The sequence below is a fragment of the Lithobates pipiens genome, unplaced genomic scaffold (genome assembly GCF_037356315.1).
Source record: "Lithobates pipiens isolate NorthernLeopardFrog02 unplaced genomic scaffold, aLitPip1_a1.2 Scaffold_27, whole genome shotgun sequence".
NCBI lineage: Eukaryota > Metazoa > Chordata > Amphibia > Anura > Ranidae > Lithobates > Lithobates pipiens.
The window spans coordinates 154791805-154816503 of record NW_027507788.1 but is presented as its reverse complement, the minus strand read 5'-3'; the positions used below and the strand labels follow the sequence as shown (position 1 = coordinate 154816503).

At 50.6% G+C, this 24699-nt stretch overlaps 1 protein-coding gene across 2 annotated transcripts in view; it reads left to right on the top strand.

Annotated features, from left to right (window-relative positions):
• Positions 1-24699, top strand: part of LOC143934252 (nicotinamide N-methyltransferase-like) — an 85499-nt gene that overhangs the window by 30229 nt on the left and 30571 nt on the right. Inside the window, exon 1 of one of the 2 annotated variants that reach the window (XM_077457704.1) lies at positions 22222-22354. The exons of the other annotated variant lie outside the window; for it this stretch is intronic. The gene's annotated coding sequence lies outside the window, so the exon portion shown is untranslated. Of the gene's footprint in view, positions 1-22221; positions 22355-24699 lie in introns of those variants that run through there. 2 annotated transcript variants of the gene reach the window in all.

The window sequence follows — 24699 nt, the reverse complement described above, 5'->3', positions numbered from 1 at the left end:
ATAAAAATGTCCAGCGATGTAAATTCACACCACCCGACGGACCGAAAAAAAAAAAAAAAAGCCGCAACAGTTCCGCCTCCATAGGAGGCTCCCGCTGAGTGACGCTTCTTCTTGGTGACAGCTGTTATATAGCTGAGGGCAGGGCCACCTGGTGATGTAAAAGGATGTCCCCGCTCCCTCTGACACCACGGGAACCCGTTACCAGTTTACATGAGGGTATGGATCTTGAAGGGGAACCCCACGCCAAAATAAAAAATAAAAAAGGTGTGGGCCCCCCCCCCCCCCCCCCAAGACCATACCAGACCCTGCGGTCTAGTATGGATTTTGAGGGGCAACCCCACACCAGAATAGAAAAAAACAGCATGGGGTCCTTCAAAAACCCATACCAGACTCTTATCCAAGCATGCAGCCTGGCAGGTCAGGAAAGGGGGGACAACCGAGTGCCCCTCTGTCATGAACCATATCGGGCCATATGTCCTCAACATGGGGGGGGGGTTGATGACAAGGGCTTTTTCGCCACAATCCTGGACTGTAGTTGTGGGGGTCTGTGGGTGGGGTGATTATCAGAATCCCGGTTCCCCTCCAGGTGAATGAGTATGGGGCACATGGTACCAGCGGCAGAAGACATTGTGATTGACATTGGCTCTACATCAGGGACATTAGTTATTTTTAACTATAGAGTTTCCGCTTTCAACCTTGTTCTAAGGCACTTGCGGACGTACATTGGGGATCAACGCCGCCTCCAGATTGGACGATGTTACCATGCCTCGTTTTGGGGCTGACATCATCCACTTCCTTTAGTTCATTGTGGCCACTAGATTTGGGATTGGCTGAACCATAACCGCTGGTCTCGTGTGGCCGCTCCTGATTTGCTTTCAGGCATCATGCGGCTTTTGACCCGCTTTTCGCAAGCTTTTTGTCATAGACGCCACATGGTGCATTTGCACATGTATTTCCGGAGCTCTTCACAATTTAGTTTGGGAAGTGTTATTTGGTGTTTGACTGGCTCTTTGTTGAAAGGTGGGAATATGGCACATCAAGTGACTAGTCCTCTACCGATCGAGGAGCTTTGTTCCCCCGATCATAAATCACGGTTGGTGATTAGTGCAAAATATGTCTAGTTATTTATTTATATGAGTGCAATATGGGGGTGATGTTAGATGCCCCAGTAGAAGTATTTTTTTAACTAAACGCGTAGGGCCTGGTTTTCACTTTCCATATTGCCTTTTTTATATATAGTGATCACTATTTTTATACATTTGTCTGTTTTATTTATACGTGGTTTTTATGCAAATAAATGGCTATCCTTTTTTGACCTACACCATTGGAGGCTTTTTTCCTTCTGTTTTTACATATTCTCTGTCCACGAGCTGGGGGGGGGGGGGGGGGTCATAGTTTGGCGGCCTCCTCTTCATCTTCCTGACTCCAGCAAAAGAAGATTGGATTTCCCGAGGTTACAGTGGACCATTCCATATTGATCGAGGGATTCCTGGCGGCCGGCTGTATTGTCTCTGCATGCTTGTGGGTTCATCCTTCATGCTCGTTTGACCTGGTGTCGCTGACACGTAGATCCATTGGCTCTGGTAAGAGTACCCACCCTTTTTTTGTGTGCATCATCAAAGTTGTCTCTTCAGGGATCCACTTACCATTTTTGGCTTAGTATGCACCACCGTGGTCCTGTTAGACCTATTAATTATTGGGGCTGATTCATGCTATTATATTTTTTCACAGATATATGTTTTCTCAGATTGATATTATATGTTGATGTTCATCCATTCACCTTTTTTTCACTTTTGATATTGATGTATTTTCTATACACTGTTTTTAATCACCAGCGCTACATTTTTGCTCCTTCACATTTATGAATTTATGAATTTTGTCACATTCTTATGTAGCTGCTTTTTCGTCCTATTTTTGCAGATTAGCGCAATAATTCCCTGCACTTTTACACACTTAATTCGCCTTCACGTCACTAAGCTTTATTTGGATATAATCTAATAAGCTCCAACTTCCAGCGAAGACTTTCAGGCCTGCATCTTAGACATTGCTGTTGTTACTAATAAAGGGCCCATAGCCTATCGCTATTCTGTTTGGTCTCTCATTAGGATATAAAGGTAGTATAGGCCGGGCCTGGGATCCCCTCGTTAGTGTGGTGACATTCTCCTTTTAATAGCTACCTCTTCACTGCTTTTACAGGTTATACTCCAGATGGTATTTCATTGTAGGCATATGTATATAGTGATCTCATACTGTTGAACTGTTTCTAATGCGCGTACACACGATCAGACTATCTGGCGGACTTAGTCCGACAGACAAACCGCCGGACTTTGCAGTGGAGGTCCACCAGACTTTTCAAATGAACGGACTTGCCCACACACCGAGTAAAGTCTGTTCATTTTGAACTTGACTGCAGGTAGACGGCACTAGCGAAGGAAGTCAATGTGGCCACCTCCCAGGGGCGGATCCAGGGGGGGGGCAACGGGTCAATTGCCCCCCGAGAATACCGGCAGGCTGGTTCCGCGGGTCCAATCGCGGCCGGTTCCGCGGGTACCAGCGGGCTGGTTCCGCGGGTACCAGCGGGCCGGTTCCGCGGGTCCAATCGCGGCCGGTTCCGCGGGTACCAGCGGGCCGGTTCCGCGGGTCCAATCGCGGCCGGTTCCGCGGGTACCCACGCGGCCGGTTCCGCGGGTACCCGCGCTGAGTGGACGATGAGGGGGGGGGGCAGCTGGGCGGCTTAGGAGGGCTGCTGGCCAATCAGGAAGCCAGCAGGCAGGGGAGCAGGGAGATGACATCATCTCTCACTGCCCTGCATCCCTCCAGTTCCGCCCTCACTGTGTAGGAAGCTGTGTGCAGCAGAGAGATTGCAGAAAAGTGACACAGTAGGTGACAATCCGCAATGTGTGGCAGGCTACGTGGCAAGTGGCAATCCGCAATGTGTGACAGGCTACGTGGCAAGTGGCAATCCGCAATGTGTGGCAGACTACGTGGCAAGTGGCAATCCACAATGTGTGGCAGACTACGTGGCAAGTGGCAATCCGCAATGTGTGGCAGGTGACGTGGCAAGTGACAATCCGCAATGTGTGGCAGGCTACGTGAGAAGTGGCAATCCGCAATGTGTGGCAAGCAACGTGGCAAGTGACAATCCGCAATGTGTGGCAGGTGACGTGGCAAGTGGCAATCCGCAATGTGTGGCAGGCTACGTGGCAAGTGGCAATCCGCAATGTGTGGCAGGTGACGTGGCAAGTGGCTATCCGCAATGTGTGGCAGGCTACGTGGCAAGTGGCAATCCGCAATGTGTGGCAGGCAACGTGGCAAGTGACAATCCGCAATGTGTGGCAGGTGACGTGGCAATCCGCAATGTGTGGCAGGCAACGTGGCAAGTGGCAATCCGCAATGTGTGGCAGGCAACGTGGCAAGTGACAATCCGCAATGTGTGGCAGGTGACGTGGCAAGTGGCAATCCGCAATGTGTGGCAGACTACGTGGCAATCCGCATCTGGTGGCAGGCGACGTGGCAAGTGACAATCCGCAATGTGTGGCAGGCAACGTGGCAAGTGACAATCCGCAATGTGTGGCAGGTGACGTGGCAAGTGGCAATCCGCAATGTGTGGCAGGCAACGTGGCAAGTGACAATCCGCAATGTGTGGCAGGTGACGTGGCAAGTGGCAATCCGCAATGTGTGGCAGGCAACGTGGCAAGTGACAATCCGCAATGTGTGGCAGGTGACGTGGCAAGTGGCAATCCGCAATGTGTGGCAGGCTACGTGGCAATCCGCATCTGGTGGCAGGCGACGTGGCAAGTGACAATCCGCAATGTGTGGCAGGTGACGTGGCAAGTGACAATCCGCAATGTGTGGCAGGCTACGTTGCAAGTGGCAATCCGCAATGTGTGGCAGGCTACGTGGCAAGTGACAATCCGCAATGTGTGGCAGGTGACGTGGCAAGTGACAATCCGCAATGTGTGGCAGGTGACGTGGCAAGTGGCAATCCGCAATGTGTGACAGGCGACGTGGCAATCCGCAATGTGTGGCAGGCGACGTGGCAAGTGACAATCCGCAATGTGTGGCAGGTGACGTGGCAAGTGGCAATCCGCAATGTGTGGCAGGCAACGTGGCAAGTGACAATCCGCAATGTGTGGCAGGTGACGTGGCAAGTGACAATCCACAATGTGTGGCAGGCTACGTTGCAAGTGACAATCCGCAATGTGTGGCAGGTGACGTGGCAAGTGACAATCCGCAATGTGTGGCAGGCTACGTTGCAAGTGGCAATCCGCAATGTGTGGCAGGCTACGTGGCAAGTGACAATCCGCAATGTGTGGCAGGCAACGTGGCAAGTGACAATCCGCAATGTGTGGCAGGTGACGTGGCAAGTGGCAATCCGCAATGTGTGGCAGGCGACGTGGCAAGTGGCAATCCGCAATGTGTGGCAGGCAACGTGGCAAGTGACAATCCGCAATGTGTGGCAGGTGACGTGGCAAGTGGCAATCCGCAATGTGTGGCAGGCAACGTGGCAAGTGACAATCCGCAATGTGTGGCAGGTGACGTGGCAAGTGACAATCCGCAATGTTGGGCAGGCTACGTTGCAAGTGGCAATCCGCAATGTGTGGCAGGCAACGTGGCAAGTGACAATCCGCAATGTGTGGCAGGTGACGTGGCAAGTAACAATCCGCATTTGGTGACAAGTGACGTGGCAAGTGACAATCCACATTTGGTGGCAGGCGACATGGCAAGTGACATCCTCAGGGTTCCCACTGATTCTGCAGTATGGTGAGTTGAACCATTTAATTTTATATTACAATGTATTAATAGAAATAATGCGCTTCAATCATCCTGACACCATAACAACCATGGTGCCGTAATGATTGAAGCGCAAATACCAGCCATTTCCCATATAAATTGCCCCCAAAAAAACATATTTTATAGCAGTGCCCCTCCCGAGATTAGACTCTGGATCCGCCCCTGCCACCTCCATCAGCGATATTAACACCTCGCGAGCCCCGTCGACTGGTATGGATTTTAAGGGGAAGCCCTACGCTGAAAAAACAGTGTGAGGGTCCCCCCAAAGTCCATACCAGACCCTTATCCAAGTACGCCCGGTCGGTCAGGAAAGGGGGTGGGGACGAGTGAGCGCCCCCCTCCTGAGCCTTACCAGGCCACATGCTCCCAACATGGGGGGTGGGTGCTTTGTGGAAGGGGGGCCCTGCGGCTCCCCCACCCCAAAGCACCTTGTCCCCATGTTGATGAGGACAAGGGCCTCTTCCTGACAATCCTGGCCGTTGGTTGTCGGAGTTTTCGGGCGGGGGGCTTATCAGAATCCGGGAGCCCCCTTTAATAAGGGGCCCCTAGATCCCGGGCCCCCCCACCCTATGTGAATGAGTATGGGGTACATGGTACCCCTACATATTCACCTGAGGATAAAAATAAAAACACAACACAGGTTTTTAAAGTAGTTTATTAGCTCCGGGAGTCTTTTTCCGACTTCGGAGGTCTTCTCCGCTATCTTGTGCTCTTTTACTGCTCTTTTACTAGTGGAGGAGCCCCGGATTCCTCCTTCGCCGTTGCTGCCGTCCGGGGGTCTTCTTCCAACTTCAGGGGTCTTCTTCCGACTTCGGGGGTCTTACCCTGCTCTTCGATTTTTCTAAGGGTCTGGTATGGACTTTGGGGGACTCCCATGCCATTTTATTATTCGGCATAGGGGTTCCCCTTTAAATCCATACCGGGCGATGGGGCTCGCGAGGTGTCAATCTCGTGGATGGAAGCGGCGACTTTGACTTCCTTCACTAGTCCCATCTACCTGGAGTCACGTTCAAAATGAATGGGCTTTACTCCCTGTGTGGGCAAGTCCGTTCATTTGAAAAGTCCGGTGGACTGGGAAGAAAAAGTCCGCCGGAGCCCACACATGAGCGAATTGTCCAGCGGACTCTTGTCCGCCGGATAGTCCGATCGTGTGTATGCGGCATAAGCTGTCTTGCTTGGGGAGTTCCTCTCCCGAGTTTGGGCCGTTATCCAGAAATCAGCTGATCAACCACCTCTTTTGTATATGTGTATGTGTGTGTGTGTGTGTGTGTGTGTGTATATGTATATATATATATATATATGTGTGTGTATATGTGTATATATATATATATATATATATATATATATATATACACACACACACACACACACACACACACACACACACAGTATCTCACAAAAGTGAGTACACCCCTCACATGTTTGTAAATATTTAATCTTTTCATGTGACAACACTTAAGAAATTACACTTTGCTAAAATGTAAAGTAGTGAGTGTACAGCTTGTATAACAGTGTCAATTTGCTGTACCCTCAAAAAAACTCAACACACAGCCATAAATGTCTAAACCGCTGGCAACAAAGGTGAGTACACCCCTAATGAAAATATCCAAATTGGGCCCAATTAGCCATTTTCCCTCCCCGGTGTCATGTGACTCATTAGTGTTACAAGGTCTCAGGTGTGAATGGGGAGCAGCTGTTTTAAGTTTGGTGTTATTGCTCTCACTCTCTCATACTGGTCACTGGAAGTTCAGCATGGCACCTCATGGCAAAGAACTCTCTGAGGATCTGAAAAAAATAATTGTTGCTCTACATAAAGATGGCCCAGGCTATAAGAAGATTGCCAATACCCTGAAACTGAGCTGCAGCATGGTGGCCAAGACCATACAGTGGTTTAACAAGAGAGGTTCCATTTAGAACAGGCCTCGCCATGGTTGACTAAAGAAGTTGAGTATACGTGCTCAGCTTCATTTCCAGAGGTTGCCTTTTGGAAATAGAGGTATGAGTGCTGCCAGCATTGCTGCAGAGGTTGAAGGGGTGGGGGGATCAGCCTGTCTGTGCTCGGACCATACGCCACACACTGCATCAAATTGGTCTGCATGTCTGTAGTCCCAAAAGGAAGTCTCTTCTAAAGATGATGCACAAGAAAGTCTGCAAACAGTTTGCTGATGACAAGCAGACTAAGGACATGGATTACTGGAAACATGTCCTGTGGTCTGATGAGACCAAGATAAACTTATTTGGTTCAAATGGTGGCAACCAGGTGAGGAGTACAAAGACCAGTGTGTCTTGCCTTTAGTCAAGCATGGTGGTGGTAGGGTCATTGTCTGGGGTTGCATGAGTGCTGCAGGCACTGGGGAGCTACAGTTCATTGAGGGAACCATGAATACCAACATGTACTGCAACATACTGAAGCAGAGCATGGTCCCCTCCCTTCAGAGACTGGGCCTCAGGGAAGCATTCCAACATGTTAATGACCCCAAACACACCTCCAAGACGACCACTGCTTTGCTAAAGAAGCTGAGGTTAAAGGTGATGGACTGGCCAAGCATGTCTCCAGACCCAAATTCTATTGAACATCTGTGGGGCATCCTCAAATGGAGGGTGGAGGAGAGCAAGGTCTCTAACGTCCACCAGCTCGTTGATGTCGTCTTGGAGGAGTGGAAGAGGACTCCAGTGCAACCTGTGAAGTTCTGGTGAACTCCATGCCCAAAAGGGTTAAGGCAGTGCTGGAAAACAATGGTGACCACACAAAATATTGACACTTTGTGCCCAATTTGGACATTTTCACTTAGGGGTGTACTCACTTTTGTTGCCAGTGGTTTAGACATTAAAGTGGTTGTAAAGCCTTACAGACCACTTTAACCTACAGGTAAGCCTAGATTAAGGCTCATCCGTAGGTGCAAGAAATATCTCCTTAACCTACATGGTTAAGGAGATATTTTTCTAAAAACGGGCACCGATGTCTACGGCACATGCACACCATAGACAACGACTCAGGCGCACTGAGCGTGCCATTAGTGAAGGCATGCGCCGGAGTGACGTCATCACTGCTCAGACCAGTCACAGATCACTCTGGGTATCATGGCGGCGACGAAGGAGGTGAATGAGGGTTGCTTCGGGGGCTTTGATCTCAGATAAGTAATTCATAATGAGCTAGTATGCTATGTTTTGTAGAGAGGGTTTACTTCCTCTTTAATTGCTGCGTGTTGAGTTATTTTGAGGGGTCAGCAAATTTACATTGTTATACAAGCTGTACACTCACTACTTTACATTGTAGCAAAGTGTCATTTCTTCAGTGTTGTCACATGAAAAGCTATAATAAAATATTTACAAAAATGTAAGGGGTGTACTCACTTCAGTGAGATACTGTATATCTCCCTGTTTACTCCAGTAAAGCTGAGATAACAAAAACATATTTGACTAGTGTGAAGTGTCATTTAATGATGCTATTGCAGATTTACTATTTTTTATTTAAACTCTGCCCTAACATAAAGGATAAGTTAACCTTTGGAACATATTATTGTAGCACAGCCCCCTTGAGGGTTGCTTGGATTTACCTGTTTGCACCGTCCTGACTAGGGATGAGCTTTGAGTTCGAGTCGAACTCATGTTCGACTCGAACATTGCCTGTTCACCTGTTCAGCGAACGGTGAACAATTTGGGCTGTTTGCAGCAAATTCGAAAAGCAGGAACACCCTGTACAAGTCTATGGGAGAAATCTAAAATGCTAATTTTAAAGGCTAATATGCAAGTTACTGTCCTAAAAAGTGTTTGGGGACCCGGGTCCTGCCCCAGAGGACATGGATCAATGCAAAAAAAAGTTTTAAAAACAGACCTCCACAACCACCAGCCAGGGTTGTGGGGATGAGGCCCTTGTCCACATCAACATGGGGACATGGTGCTTTGAGGGGTCACAGACCCCCAAAGCATCCTCCAAATGTTGAGGGTATGTGGCCTGGTACGGTTCAGGAGGGGGGGCGCTCTCTCTTCCCCCCCTCTTTTCCTGCAGCCTGCTAGGTTGCGTGCTCGGATAAAGGGTCTGGTATGGATTTTTAGGGGGACCCCCATGTCAAATTTTTTTAAAAATTTGATGCGGGGTTCCCCTTAATATCCATACCAGACCTGAAGGGCCTGGTAATTGAATTTAGGGGAACCCCCACGCTTTTTTTGATATTTTTAGATTTTTTATCAATAAATGAATTGTCGGCTAATACAGAGCACACTCATTGAGTGTTCTCTGTATTACGGGAGCCGACAATGGAAAGTGATTTTAAAAGACTTTTTTTCCTTATGAATTGACACTATGTGCAGGGACAGTTCTAAGCATACTATAGACACCTCCCAGGTACGAAATTTAAAGGAATATTACACTTTTCACTGCTCCTTAAAAAACTGCAGTTTTTAAAACTTTTTTTGCATTGATCCATGTCCTCTGTGGCAGGACCCAGGTCCCAAACACTTTTTAGGACAGTAACTTGCATATTAACCTTTAAAATTAGCACTTTAGATTGTGAACGTTCGAGTCCCATAGACTTTAATAGGGTTCTAAAGTTCACACAAAGTTTAGGTCTGTTCGCAGGTTGTGGTGCAAACCGAACAGGGGGGTGTTCGGCTCATCCTTAGTCCTGACCCTGTGAACATTCCAACCCACCTGGCACTCTGGGTTCAGACATCTTTTGCAAGCACCTTTAAACACAATTGTACACATTGCTTGTGTGATTTTTTTTACTCTAACTATGGTTATTGACAATGGTTTGATTACTTTTTTTGTTATACCACATGCAGACCGGGCCATAGCTGAAAGACGGCTACAGCCCGATCGGCTTATTCTCGGAGGACGTCCATGGACGTCCTCACAGAATCCTGCTCTTGGGGCGCACACCCGGGAACATCCGTGACCTGGACCCGGCGCATCAAGGATCGCGGTAAACGACCGATGATAGCGGCTGTTTACCACATGATCGCTCTGTCAAATGAGGGAGCATGACTTGTAAACAAACCAGCATCATGCCATGATGCCGGTTCCTCCCCTCTTTGTACCGATCTGTACAGTGAGTGAGGGAGAGATCATTTGCAGCGCTGTGGGCACTACAGATCCAGCCCACAGCGCTGCTCAGTGCCCATATTCTGCCACTGCCAGTACTACCATACTCTGCAGTACTCTGCAGCAATACTCTGCAATACTCTGCCAACACTATGCAATACTCTGCCAATACTCGCCAATACTCACCAATACTAAATTTTAACAGAAATAATTTTATTTATTTTTTACCAAATTTTCAGTCTTTTTTGATTTATAGCGCAACAAATAAAAAATCCAGCGGTGTTTAACCACTTTCCTACAGAGCACTTTCAGCCCCTTCTTGTCCAAGCCATTTTTCAGCTTTCAGCGCTGTCACAATTTTAATGACAATTGCGCGGTCATGCTATAGTGTACCCAAACAAATTTTTTGTCATTTTCTTCACACAAATAGAGCTTTCTTCTGGTGGTATTTAATCACTGCTGTGTTTTTTATACAAAAAAAAGACCAAAAATGTTGAAAAAAAAAGGGTTTTCACTTTTTTTCTGTCAGCAAATTTTGTAACTAAGTAATTTTTCACCTTCACTGATGTGCACTGATGAGGTGGCACCGATGGCCACTGATAGGCTGAACTGGTGGGCATTGATGAGGTGGCACTTATGGGCACTGATGAGTCAGTACTTACTGCCACTGATTAGGTGACACTGATGAGGAGGCGCTAATATGTTGCAATTATGGGCACTGACAGGTTGCACTGATATGTGGCACTGATGAGCACTGATAGGCAGCACTGGTGGGCACTGTAAGGCGGGACTGGTGGGCACTAATAGGTGGTATTAGTTGGCCCTAATAGGCGGCACTGGTGGGCATGGATAGGCGGCACAGATAGGCGGTACTGATGGACACTTATGGGCATTGATGGGTGGCACTGATGGGCATTGATTGACTGCAGTAATGGGCATTGATGGGCAGCACTGATAGGCGGCATTGATTGCCAGCATTGACTGGCATCGCTAATGGGCACTGATTGGTGGCACTTTTGGGCAGTGGTGGGCACTGATTGCTGCCACTGGTGGGCACTGATTGTTGGCATTGGTGGGCACTGTTTTTTTTTTACACTTTTTTTTACTATTGTAATCAGGGCACTGATGATCAGTGCCTTGATTACATTCCTAAATGTTCCCCTGTGAGGAGATGCCGCTGGTTGGCTCTCCTCGCCACACACTCTGTCAGTGTGAGACGAGGAGCGCCGATTATCGTCACTTCCTTGTTTACATGTGACCGGCTCTGATTGGACACAGCCGATCACATGTTTAAAGAGCCGAGGGCTCGGCTCTTTCCACAGATCGGGGTCGGGATGTGTCCTAGCAATATGGCGTTGCCACGATCGCTGTGCGCCCCCGCGGGCATGCGGGATCGGCCGTTCTGGGCCGTCGTCATATGACGGCGCCCAGAACTGCACCGCTCTGCCGTCATATGACAGTGGGCGGCAGCAAGCAGTTAAATACCACCATAAGAAACTCTATTTGTGTGAAAAAAAGGACAAACCTTTCATAGGGGTACAGTGTTGCTTAACTGAGTAATTGTCATTCAAAGTGTGAGAGCACCAAAAGCTGAAAATTGGTCTGGTTAGGAAGGGGGTTTAAGTCAGGGGCGGGCTGGGCCAGGGGGCTGTCTGTGAAGAGGATGTGTGTGTCGGGAAAGTTAAAACTGAGCAGTCGGCTGGAATCCAGTGAGCATCCATGTAAGTTAGCTCCTCCTCCCTCTCTGCTCTCTCTCTCCCAAATGCCTCTCCCTCCCTCTCTGGTCTCTCTCTCCCAAAGGCCTCTCCCTCCCTCTCTGCTCTCTCTCTCCCAAATGCCTCTCCCTCCCTCTCTGCTCTCTCTCTCTCCCAAATGACTCTCCCTCCCTCTCTGCTCTCTCTCTCTCCCAAATGCCTCTCCCTCCCTCTCTGCTCTCTCTCTTCCAAATGCCTCTCCCTCCCTCCCGCTCTGCTCTCTCCCTCCCTCCCTCTCTGCTCTCTCTCTCCCTCCCTCCCTCTCTGCTCTCTCTCTCCCAAATGCCTCTCCCTCCCTCCCTCTCTGCTCTCTCCCAAATGCCTCTCCCTCCCTCTCTGCTCTCTCTTTCCCAAATGCCTCTCCCTCCCTCCCTCTCTGCTCTCTCTCTCTCCCAAATGCCTCTCACTCCCTCTCTGCTCTCTCTCCCAAATGCCTCTCCCTCCCTCTCTGCTCTCTCTCCCAAATGCCTCTCCCTCCCTCCCTCTCTGCTCTCTCTCTCCCAAATGCCTCTCCCTCCCTCTCTGCTCTCTCTCTCCCAAATGCCTCTCCCTCCCGCTCTGCTCCCTCTTCCAAATGCCTCTCCCTCCCGCTCTGCTCTCTCTCTCCCAAATGCCTCTCCCTCCCTCTATGCTCTCTCTCTCCCAAATGCCTCTCCCTCCCTCTCTGCTCTCTCTCTCCCAAGTGCCTCTCCCTCCCTCCCTCTCTGCTCTCTCTCTCTCCCAAATGCCTCTCCCTCCCTCCCTCCCTCCCTCTCTGCTCTCTCTCTCCCAAATGCCTCTCCCTCTCTGCTCTCTCTCTCTCTCCCAAATGCCTCTCCCTCCCTCCCTCCCTCTTTGCTCTTTCTCTCCCAAATGCCTCTCCTTCCCTCCCTCTCTGCTCTCTCTCTCCCAAATGCCTCTCCCTCCCTCTCTGCTCTCTCTCTCCCAAATGCCTCTCCCTCCCTCTCTGCTCTCTCTCTCCCAAATGCCTCTCCCTCCGTCTCTGCTCTCTCTCCCAAATGACTCTCCCTCCCTCCCTCCCTCCTCTCTGCTCTCTCTCCCAAATGCCTCTCCCTCCCTCCCTCCCTCTCTGCTCTCTCTCTCCCAGATGCCTCTCCTTCCCTCCCTCTCTGCTCTCTCTCTCTCCCAAATGCCTCTCCCCTCTCTCCCAAATGACTCTCCCTCCATCTCTGCTCTCTCTCTCCCAAATGCCCCTCCCTCCCTCTCTGCTCTCTCTCTCCCAAATGCCTCTCCCTCCCTCTCTGCTCTCTCTCTCTCCCAAATGACTCTCCCTCCCTCTCTGCTCTCTCTCTCCCAAATGCCTCTCCCTCCCTCTCTGCTCTCTCTCTTCCAAATGCCTCTCCCTCCCTCCCGCTCTGCTCTCTCCCTCCCTCCCTCTCTGCTCTCTCTCTCCCTCCCTCCCTCTCTGCTCTCTCTCTCCCAAATGCCTCTCCCTCCCTCCCTCTCTGCTCTCTCCCAAATGCCTCTCCCTCTCTCTCTGCTCTCTCTTTCCCAAATGCCTCTCCCTCCCTCCCTCTCTGCTCTCTCTCTCTCCCAAATGCCTCTCACTCCCTCTCTGCTCTCTCTCCCAAATGCCTCTCCCTCCCTCCCTCTCTGCTCTCTCTCCCAAATGCCTCTCCCTCCCTCCCTCTCTGCTCTCTCTCTCCCAAATGCCTCTCCCTCCCTCTCTGCTCTCTCTCTCCCAAATGCCTCTCCCTCCCGCTCTGCTCCCTCTTCCAAATGCCTCTCCCAAATGCCTCTCACTCCCTCTCTGCTCTCTCTCCCAAATGCCTCTCCCTCCCTCCCTCTCTGCTCTCTCTCCCAAATGCCTCTCCCTCCCTCCCGCTCTGCTCCCTCTTCCAAATGCCTCTCCCTCCCGCTCTGCTCTCTCTCTCCCAAATGCCTCTCCCTCCCTCTATGCTCTCTCTCTCCCAAATGCCTCTCCCTCCCTCTCTGCTCTCTCTCTCCCAAGTGCCTCTCCCTCCCTCCCTCTCTGCTCTCTCTCTCTCCCAAATGTCTCTCCCTCCCTCCCTCCCTCTCTGCTCTCTCTCTCCCAAATGCCTCTCCCTCTCTGCTCTCTCTCTCTCTCCCAAATGCCTCTCCCTCCCTCCCTCTTTGCTCTTTCTCTCCCAAATGCCTCTCCTTCCCTCCCTCTCTGCTCTCTCTCTCCCAAATGCCTCTCCCTCCCTCTCTGCTCTCTCTCTCCCAAATGACTCTCCCTCCCTCTCTGCTCTCTCTCTCCCAAATGCCTCTCCCTCCGTCTCTGCTCTCTCTCCCAAATGACTCTCCCTCCCTCCCTCCCTCCTCTCTGCTCTCTCTCCCAAATGCCTCTCCCTCCCTCCCTCCCTCTCTGCTCTCTCTCTCCCAGATGCCTCTCCTTCCCTCCCTCTCTGCTCTCTCTCTCTCCCAAATGCCTCTCCCCTCTCTGCTCTCTCCCAAATGACTCTCCCTCCATCTCTGCTCTCTCTCTCCCAAATGCCCCTCCCTCCCTCTCTGCTCTCTCTCTTCCAAATGCCTCTCCCTCCCTCTCTGCTCTCTCTCTCCCAAATGCCTCTCCCTCCCTCTCTGCTCTCTCTCTCCCAAATGCCTCTCCCTCCCTCTCTGCTCTCTCTCTCCCAAATGCCTCTCCCTCCCTCTCTGCTCTTTCTCTCCCAAATGCCTCTCCCCTCTCTGCTCTCTCCCAAATGCCCCTCCCTCCCTCTCTGCTCTCTCCCAAATGCCCCTCCCTCTCTGCTATCTCTCTCCCAAATGCCTCTCCCTCCCTCTCTGCAGCTAAAGAGTTTTCTTTCTAGCAGCCTGTGACAGTACCTTGCCCTCCTCGGTGGTATGAAGAGGTTCACACTGACACTGGTATGTTGCAGAGCTGGTAGTCTTCCGGCATGGTGGCCCCAGTCCCATAGACTTCTTTTAGGTTGCACATTTTTACTGCATGTTCTGAAAGTGCACAAAAAAAGTCCTGCATGCTGCACCTTTGGTGCACTTTTAGAAAATGCAGCAAAAATGTGCAACCTAAAAGAAGTCTCGGGGACTGCAGCTAAAGAAACCCACCAGTACACTAGCACTGCAGCCAATCACAGCACACCAGTGTGAGCCCAAAGGCTCACTTGTCACAAGTACTGCCACTCCACTGAGAAGCGATCCATGCTCAGGTCACTTTTCTGAGGCATTTGACAGGCAGTGAGGAGGAATCATCACATTTCCTCCCTGCCTATTTTAACCTAAGTGCCACTCCCTGCAGGTAATGGCACGCTTCACTTTGAACGCACCTTATTTCCATTACGCTCTGTAGGTATTAGATGTGCTCTCACCTTATTGTTTTCACATCTTATAGTTACATAGTTACATAGTTAGTCAGGTTGAAAAAAGACACAAGTCCATTCAGTTCAACCACAGAAAAAAATACCTTATACCTAGAGAGAGTTCTGTATATAAGGTGGAATTCAATGTTAATTTCTACACTTAAGTGGAGCACCCCTTTTAGAAGATTTTAGGATATTTTTAAACCCAGAGACTGGTGGACTTAGACCAGCATAGACAGACTGAAATATGTGCAGGACCATCTATCTATCTATGTGTAGACTGGTTGTACGGAATTAGATCTGTCAACTGACTCCAGTACAACCAGCGTGCTGTCTTTTTTTTTTTTTTATGTCAATCACTGCTGGCTGCTATAGCTGCCAGCAGTGATCACTGTAGTCTGATGTCTGGGAAACTTTCACCCCAGAGCACACACCACCACACGGCTGTTACTGAAGCTTGGCAAATCAAATGCCAGGCTTCCCTAGCATATTACACCTATGTGGCTGCAACCAAGTCTGGGCACAAGCCAGCTCAGGCTCCTGGAAACACAGGAGGAAGGCCAGTAAGAGGGGAGCTGAGATATGACGTTACTTACACCATATCCCTGCCATACCCAAACCTGCAGCACCAGACCCACGATACCCTTAATCTGGTCCTGGTGCCGCATATTAGTGCTGAATCATTGGTGCCCATCAGTGCTGCTTATCAGTGCAGTATCATCAGTGAAGAAGATAAATTACTTATGTGCAAAATGTTATTTTAAATGTCAATTTTTTAATGTTTAGGAAAAAAATAAAAAAAACTCAGTGGTTTAAATAGCACCAAAAGATAGTTATATTTGTGTGAAGACCCACCGAAATCCTCAGCACCAGGAACATGATGCTCTTAATCCAGCCCTGGCAGTGTGAAGCGGTCTCTCTCTCTCTCTGTGCAGGCAGTGTGAAGCGGTCTCTCTCTCTGTGCAGGCAGTGTGAAGCGGTCTCTCTATCTCTCTCTCTGTGCAGGCAGTGTGAAGCAGTCTCTCTCTCTCTCTGTGCAGGTAGTGTGAAGTGGTCTCTCTCTGTGCAGGCAGTGTGAAACGGTCTCTCTCTCTCTCTCTGTGCAGGCAGTGTGAAACGGTCTCTCTCTCTCTCCGTGCAGGCAGTGTGAAACGGTCTCTCTCTCTCTCTGTGCAGGCAGTGTGAAGCAGTCTCTCTCTCTCTCTCTCTCTGCAGGCAGTGTGAAGTGGTCTCTCTCTCTCTGTGCAGGCAGTGTGAAGCAGTCTCTCTCCCTGTGCAGGCAGTGTGAAGTGGTCTCTCTCTCTCTGTGCAGGCAGTGTGAAGCAGTCTCTCTCCCTGTGCAGGCAGTGTGAAGCGGTCTCTCTCTCTCTCTGTGCAGGCATTGTGAAGCAGTCTCTCTCTCTGTGCAGGCAGTGTGAAGCGGTCTCTCTCTCTCTCTGTGCAGGCAGTGTGAAGCGGTCTCTCTCTCTGCAGGCAGTGTGAAGCGGTCTCTCTCTCTGTGCAGACAGTGTGAAGCGGTCTCTCTCTCTCTCTCTCTCTCTCTCTCTGTGCAGGCAGTGTGAAGTGGTCTCTCTCTCTCTCTGTGTAGGCAGTGTGAAGCGGTCTCTCTCTGTCTGTGCAGGCAGTGTAAAGTGGTCTCTCTCTCTCTGTGCAGGCAGTGTGAAGCGGTCTCTCTCTCTTTGTGCAGGCAGTGTGAAGTGGTCTCTCTCTCTCTGCAGGCAGTGTGAAGCGGTCTCTCTCTCTATGCAGGCAGTGTGAAGCGGTCTCTCTCTCTATGCAGGCAGTGTGAAGTGGTCTCTCTCTCTGTGCAGGCAGTGTGAAGCGGTCTCTCTCTTTCTCTCTGTGCAGGCAGTGTGAACCGGTCTCTCTCTCTGTGCAGGCAGTGTGAAGCGGTCTCTCTCTCTCTGTGCAGGCAGTGTGAAGCTGTCTCTCTTTTTCTCTCTGTGCAGGCAGTGTGAAGAGGTCTCTCTCTCTCTCTCTCTCTCTCTCTCTCTGTGCAGGCAGTGTGAAGTGGTCTCTCTCTCTCTCTGTGCAGGCAGTGTAAAGTGGTCTCTCTCTCTCTCTGTGCAGGCAGTGTAAAGTGGTCTCTCTCTTTCTCTCTCTCTCTGTGCAGGCAGTGTGAAGTGGTCTCTCTCTCTCTCTCTGTGCAGGCAGTGTGAAGCGGTCTCTCTCTTTCTCTCTGTGCAGGCAGTGTGAAGCGGTCTTTCTCTCTCTCTCTGTGCAGGCAGTGTGAAGCGGTCTCTCTCTCTCTCTCTCTGTGCAGGCAGTGTGAAGCGGTCTCTCTCTTTCTCTCTGTGCAGGCAGTGTGAAGCGGTCTTTCTCTCTCTCTCCCTGTGCAGGCAGTGTGAAGCGGTCTTTCTCTCTCTCTCTGTGCAGGCAGTGTGAAGCGGTCTGTCTCTCTCTCTCTCACTCTGTGCAGGCAGTGTGAAGCGGGCTCTCCTGTCTCTCCTGCTCTCTGTGCAGGCAGTGTGAAGCAGTCTCTCTCTCCCTCTCTCTCTGTGCAGGCAGTGTGAAGCGGTCTTTCTCTCTCTCTCTGTGCAGGCAGTGTGAAGCGGTCTGTCTGTCTCTCTCTCTCTCTCACTCTGTGCAGGCAGTGTGAAGCGGGCTCTCTCTCTCTCTGTGCAGGCAGTGTGAAGTGGGCTCTCCTGTCTCTCCTGCTCTCTGTGCAGGCAGTGTGAAGCAGTCTCTCTCTCCCTCTCTCTCTGTGCAGGCAGTGTGAAGCGGTCTCTCTCTCTCTGTGCAGGCAGTGTGAAGCGGTCTCTCTGTCTCTGTGCAGGCAGTGTGAAGCGGTCTCTCTGTCTCTGTGCAGGCAGTGTGAAGCAGTCTCTCTCTCTGTGCAGGCAGTGTGAAGCGGTCTCTCTCTGTGCAGGCAGTGTGAAGCGGTCTCTCTCTCTCTCTGTGCAGGCAGTGTGAAGCGGTCTCTCTCTGTGCAGGCAGTGTGAAGCGGTCTCTCTCTCTCTCTGTGCAGGCAGCGTGAAGCGGTCTCTCTCTCTCTGTGCAGGCAGTGTGAAGCGGTCTCTCTCTCTGTGCAGGCAGTGTGAAGCGGTCTCTCTCTCTGTGCAGGCAGTGTGAAGCGGTCTCTCTCTGTGCAGGCAGTGTTAAGCGGTCTGTCTCTCTCTCACTCTGTGCAGGCAGTGTGAAGCGGGCTCTCTCTCTCTCTCTGCAGGCAGTGTGAAGTGGGCTCTCCTGTCTCTCCTGCTCTCTGTGCAGGCAGTGTGAAGCAGTCTCTCTCTCCCTCTCTCTCTGTGCAGGCAGTGTGAAGCGGTCTCTCTCTCTCTCTCTGTGCAGGCAGTGTGAAGCGGTCTCTCTGTCTCTGTGCAGGCAGTGTGAATCGGTCTCTCTCTCTGTGCAGGCAGTGTGAAGCGGTCTCTCTCTCTCTCTGTGCAGGCAGTGTGAAGCGGTCTCTCTCTGTGCAGGCAGTGTGAAGCGGTCTCTCTCTCTCTCTGTGCAGGCAGTGTGAAGCGGTCTCTCTCTGTGCAGGCAGTGTGAAGCGGTCTTTCTCTCTCTGTGCAGGCAGTGTGAAGCGGTCTCTCTCTGTGCAGGCAGTGTGAAGCGGTCTTTCTCTCTCTGTGCAGGCAGTGTGAAGCGGTCTTTCTCTCTCTGTGCAGGCAGTGTGAAGCGGTCTCTCTCTGTGCAGGCAGTGTGAAGCGGTCTCTCTCTCTGTGCAGGCAGTGTGAAGCGGTCTCTCTATCTCTGTGCAGGCAGTGTGAAGCGGTCTCTCTCTCTGTGCAGGCAGTGTGAAGCGGTCTCTCTCTGTGCAGGCAGTGTGAAGCGGTCTCTCTCTGTGCAGGCAGTGTGAAGCGGTCTCTCTCTCTCTCTGTGCAGGCAGTGTGAAGCGGTCTCTCTCTGTGCAGGCAGTGTGAAGCGGTCTTTCTCTCTCTGTGCAGGCAGTGTGAAGCGGTCTCTCTGTGCAGGCAGTGTGAAGCGGACTCTCTCTCTCTGTGCAGGCAGTGTGAAGTGGTCTCTCTCTGTGCAAGCAGTGTGAAATGGGCTCTCGTGTCTCTCTCTCTCTCTCTGTGCAGGCAGTGTGGAGTGGTCGCTCCCTATCTGGGGCAATGTGGAGCAGTCTCATCTCACTCTCTCTGTGCAGGCAGTGTGAAGTGGTCTCTCTCTCTCTGTGCAGGCAGTGTGAAGCAGTCTCTCTCCCTGTGCAGGCAGTGTGAAGTGGTCTCTCTCTCTCTGTGCAGGCAGTGTGAAGCAGTCTCTCTCCCTGTGCAGGCAGTGTGAAGCGGTCTCTCTCTCTCTCTGTGCAGGCATTGTGAAGCAGTCTCTCTCTCTGTGCAGGCAGTGTGAAGCGGTCTCTCTCTCTCTCTGTGCAGGCAGTGTGAAGCGGTCTCTCTCTCTGCAGGCAGTGTGAAGCGGTCTCTCTCTCTGTGCAGACAGTGTGAAGCGGTCTCTCTCTCTCTCTCTCTCTGTGCAGGCAGTGTGAAGTGGTCTCTCTCTCTCTCTGTGTAGGCAGTGTGAAGCGGTCTCTCTCTGTCTGTGCAGGCAGTGTAAAGTGGTCTCTCTCTCTCTGTGCAGGCAGTGTGAAGCGGTCTCTCTCTCTTTGTGCAGGCAGTGTGAAGTGGTCTCTCTCTCTCTGCAGGCAGTGTGAAGCGGTCTCTCTCTCTATGCAGGCAGTGTGAAGCGGTCTCTCTCTCTATGCAGGCAGTGTGAAGTGGTCTCTCTCTCTGTGCAGGCAGTGTGAAGCGGTCTCTCTCTTTCTCTCTGTGCAGGCAGTGTGAACCGGTCTCTCTCTCTGTGCAGGCAGTGTGAAGCGGTCTCTCTCTCTCTGTGCAGGCAGTGTGAAGCTGTCTCTCTTTTTCTCTCTGTGCAGGCAGTGTGAAGAGGTCTCTCTCTCTCTCTCTCTCTCTCTCTCTCTCTCTGTGCAGGCAGTGTGAAGTGGTCTCTCTCTCTCTCTGTGCAGGCAGTGTAAAGTGGTCTCTCTCTCTCTCTCTGTGCAGGCAGTGTAAAGTGGTCTCTCTCTTTCTCTCTCTCTCTGTGCAGGCAGTGTGAAGTGGTCTCTCTCTCTCTCTGTGCAGGCAGTGTGAAGCGGTCTCTCTCTTTCTCTCTGTGCAGGCAGTGTGAAGCGGTCTTTCTCTCTCTCTCTGTGCAGGCAGTGTGAAGCGGTCTCTCTCTCTCTCTCTCTCTCTGTGCAGGCAGTGTGAAGCGGTCTCTCTCTTTCTCTCTGTGCAGGCAGTGTGAAGCGGTCTTTCTCTCTCTCTCCCTGTGCAGGCAGTGTGAAGCGGTCTTTCTCTCTCTCTCTGTGCAGGCAGTGTGAAGCGGTCTGTCTCTCTCTCTCTCACTCTGTGCAGGCAGTGTGAAGCGGGCTCTCCTGTCTCTCCTGCTCTCTGTGCAGGCAGTGTGAAGCAGTCTCTCTCTCCCTCTCTCTCTGTGCAGGCAGTGTGAAGCGGTCTTTCTCTCTCTCTCTGTGCAGGCAGTGTGAAGCGGTCTGTCTGTCTCTCTCTCTCTCTCACTCTGTGCAGGCAGTGTGAAGCGGGCTCTCTCTCTCTCTGTGCAGGCAGTGTGAAGTGGGCTCTCCTGTCTCTCCTGCTCTCTGTGCAGGCAGTGTGAAGCAGTCTCTCTCTCCCTCTCTCTCTGTGCAGGCAGTGTGAAGCGGTCTCTCTCTCTCTGTGCAGGCAGTGTGAAGCGGTCTCTCTGTCTCTGTGCAGGCAGTGTGAAGCGGTCTCTCTGTCTCTGTGCAGGCAGTGTGAAGCAGTCTCTCTCTCTGTGCAGGCAGTGTGAAGCGGTCTCTCTCTGTGCAGGCAGTGTGAAGCGGTCTCTCTCTCTCTCTGTGCAGGCAGTGTGAAGCGGTCTCTCTCTGTGCAGGCAGTGTGAAGCGGTCTCTCTCTCTCTCTGTGCAGGCAGCGTGAAGCGGTCTCTCTCTCTCTGTGCAGGCAGTGTGAAGCGGTCTCTCTCTCTGTGCAGGCAGTGTGAAGCGGTCTCTCTCTCTGTGCAGGCAGTGTGAAGCGGTCTCTCTCTGTGCAGGCAGTGTTAAGCGGTCTGTCTCTCTCTCACTCTGTGCAGGCAGTGTGAAGCGGGCTCTCTCTCTCTCTCTGCAGGCAGTGTGAAGTGGGCTCTCCTGTCTCTCCTGCTCTCTGTGCAGGCAGTGTGAAGCAGTCTCTCTCTCCCTCTCTCTCTGTGCAGGCAGTGTGAAGCGGTCTCTCTCTCTCTCTCTGTGCAGGCAGTGTGAAGCGGTCTCTCTGTCTCTGTGCAGGCAGTGTGAATCGGTCTCTCTCTCTGTGCAGGCAGTGTGAAGCGGTCTCTCTCTCTCTCTGTGCAGGCAGTGTGAAGCGGTCTCTCTCTGTGCAGGCAGTGTGAAGCGGTCTCTCTCTCTCTCTGTGCAGGCAGTGTGAAGCGGTCTCTCTCTGTGCAGGCAGTGTGAAGCGGTCTTTCTCTCTCTGTGCAGGCAGTGTGAAGCGGTCTCTCTCTGTGCAGGCAGTGTGAAGCGGTCTTTCTCTCTCTGTGCAGGCAGTGTGAAGCGGTCTTTCTCTCTCTGTGCAGGCAGTGTGAAGCGGTCTCTCTCTGTGCAGGCAGTGTGAAGCGGTCTCTCTCTCTGTGCAGGCAGTGTGAAGCGGTCTCTCTATCTCTGTGCAGGCAGTGTGAAGCGGTCTCTCTCTCTGTGCAGGCAGTGTGAAGCGGTCTCTCTCTGTGCAGGCAGTGTGAAGCGGTCTCTCTCTGTGCAGGCAGTGTGAAGCGGTCTCTCTCTCTCTCTGTGCAGGCAGTGTGAAGCGGTCTCTCTCTGTGCAGGCAGTGTGAAGCGGTCTTTCTCTCTCTGTGCAGGCAGTGTGAAGCGGTCTTTCTCTCTCTGTGCAGGCAGTGTGAAGCGGTCTCTCTGTGCAGGCAGTGTGAAGCGGACTCTCTCTCTCTGTGCAGGCAGTGTGAAGTGGTCTCTCTCTGTGCAAGCAGTGTGAAATGGGCTCTCGTGTCTCTCTCTCTCTCTCTGTGCAGGCAGTGTGGAGTGGTCGCTCCCTATCTGGGGCAATGTGGAGCAGTCTCATCTCACTCTCTCTGTGCAGGCAGTGTGAAGTGGTCTCTCACTCTCTGTGTGCAGGCAATGTGAAGCAGTCTTTCTCTCTCCCTTTCTGTGGAGATGAATGGTGAGCTGATTCTGTAGTTTAATGGGCCACTTGACTGGACTTTCCCCCCCAGGCCTAAGGCTGCCAGCCCTCCCCTGGTTTAAGTGCCCAGTGGGTAAGTGGTTAAAGCTAAATGCTGTTGCCCTTTACAGTGTTGATCATTTTCTGTGATGCACCCCCAAAACAATCTACATTTGTCAGGTTGGTAAACTTTTCCTGTCTTACCATGGGATGTGATGAATAGTAATTACACTCGCCAGCATTTAAAGGGTAAATAACAGCTACACCTAATATGCAAGGCTTCACATTATACTGTTGTAGTGAGGGAGGGTGTCGGCATCGGATTTCACTGTAAATTGTGCTGATAAATTCCATTGTAATTCACAGGTAGGACGCCTTCAGCTGAGCAGTGAGCACCAAATTGAGGTAAGGAAGCCATTGTGGAGCCAACACCAAAAGAAATTGTTTAGAATCCTATCAGCATCTAAATTGCATCAGTCCACCCAGAAATTGCACGTTTGACTGTTTACAGTTTTGCAACATTTACCTTATTAAGTGGTAACTGATGCATCTGTAGTGATGGGTTGTGATTTTTTCTTTTTTGTAATGCAGACTTAAAGTAGAACTATAGGCAAAACTTTTTTTTTATATTTTGGATAGAGCAAGGGAGGGTCAGATTTTTTGTCCACCATCTGTCCCATTTCAGAGATTTCCCTTTATTTCCTGTCCCATAGCCAACCAGGAAGTGAGAGGGAATTGCTTGGGAACCCCCAGGGACCCCCGGGTCACCAGAACTAGTGTCCCCATTGGAAGACAATTATTACTTTTCTGGGGACAACCCAAAATTTAGCATTTTCTTTTACTTTCACTTTCAATGATATTGGTAAACAGGACTAATAGAGAGGGTGAATCCTCCTAACGGGGGCACAGACTGCAATGAAAACTGACAAATGTTCCAATCCCTCTCCACTCTATCGAAAACTAAAAAAAATAAGTTTGTCTTTAGTTATATTGTAAGCATGACATGTATAAAAAAAAAAAGGAATTTTTCTTATGCCATTTTTTTATTGCCCACGTTATATAGGACCTAACCAGATGTATGGGGTAACTTTTTTTCTGTTCACAATTTTAATATTTGGCCTCTTTCACACATGCGGACCGTTCAGATCTGCCTGTCAGTTTTTTCAGGCGGATCTGAACAGACACACCATACAGCTCTATGGAGCGTCGCATGTCAGAGGTGACATGTCCACTGACATCCGATCCGCTCCAATCCGATCCGCAAAATCCAGACGGATGGATGTCCTATTTTCCATCCGTTTGGCGTATCGGATCGGATGAAAACGGACAGGCGATCTGTATTTATCTGATCCCCCCATTGGGGAGAGCGGTCTCTCTGACTTGTCATCTGCCAGCTCAGCAGGGATCGCTCCGGAGGAGTAAAAACGGACAGCCTCGCGGGAAAGGGGAATTTATTTTGTGGTGGGATTTTTGCAAAAAAAACGCTGTTTTCTCAGTATAAATGCCCCACTATCCAAAAATCATTGTGACTTTACCTAATGCCTTGCTGTATTTTACTAAAGCCTGGCACACACTATTGTTTTTTCCATTCAACCCAGCGGGCTGAATGAAAAAACTGAGGAGCTCTAGAGGAGATCCTGTACTAACTATATGATGTTAGTGCAGTGATCTCCCCACTGAGCTATTGTGTTCTGACAGGGGAATTGCCCCCCCTTCTCCCACCGCCAGGGCTTGCAGCCACATGGAAATGTCGGATGATTTTTGTTGAACTGGCCAAGACCGGCCGGTATGTGTCCTCTGTGTACCAGGCTCAAAAGAGAAGTATGTTTTTGTTTTTCCCATTCATACTTTTTTTTTAACAATAAGAAATTGTTTATTAAATGTTTATAGTACAAGCGATGCATATACACAGTTGTTTACAGAAGATTGCTACATGAATTGTCACAGGGTGGATGGGCAGCACATTTAGGCAGGAGAAAGATGTGCCGGCTTTTAAGTTACAATACATTAGGATATGGGTTTGGAGGTATTAGATTTCAGCAGTACCAAGTAAGGAAGGCAGGATACCGGAAGAAAGGAGAAGAGGGGGCGGGGGTGAGATGTATAGAAAGAAGGGGGGAGAGGAGAAGGGAGGGGAACGAAAGAGGGACCTCATATACTGTATGAAGTACACATAGTTCAAACAATGATTACACACTCAATAGATCATATCAGTGGTGTCCTATTTTGGGGTAGGTCCAGCAGTAGTGATTTAGTGATTATCCACCAGTTCTGTGCCCCAGGCATCTATCCATCCTGATCATATTTTGTCAAATTTGCCAGGGCAGTTTCGATTGGCATAGGTACGTTTATACAGTGGCAACACCGAATTCAGTGTTAGGTGCCATGAGGGCACCCTGGGAGGCACAGCGTCTTTCCAATGTAGGAACATCTCTCTACGGGCATAAAAGTAACTCAGAAATAATCTAGTATATGTACCCCTTGCTCTGGAATGAAAGACATTTAGTAGCATCATTTTGGGGTCTGTTACCAGCTCCAGGGAAGAAACCCGACCCAGGGTGTCAGCTATCCAATGTTGCCAACCTAACAGATTGAAATTTACTGACACGACACCCAACATTTACTGGCACAACCAAGTTTTTACTGACATTTCCAAAAGTTACAAAATTCAAGTTTTAAAGTAGATAATAAGGCAAAAAACATATTTCTTATTTTATATTCAATATAGTAAGTAAGTAGCTCGGGGACAG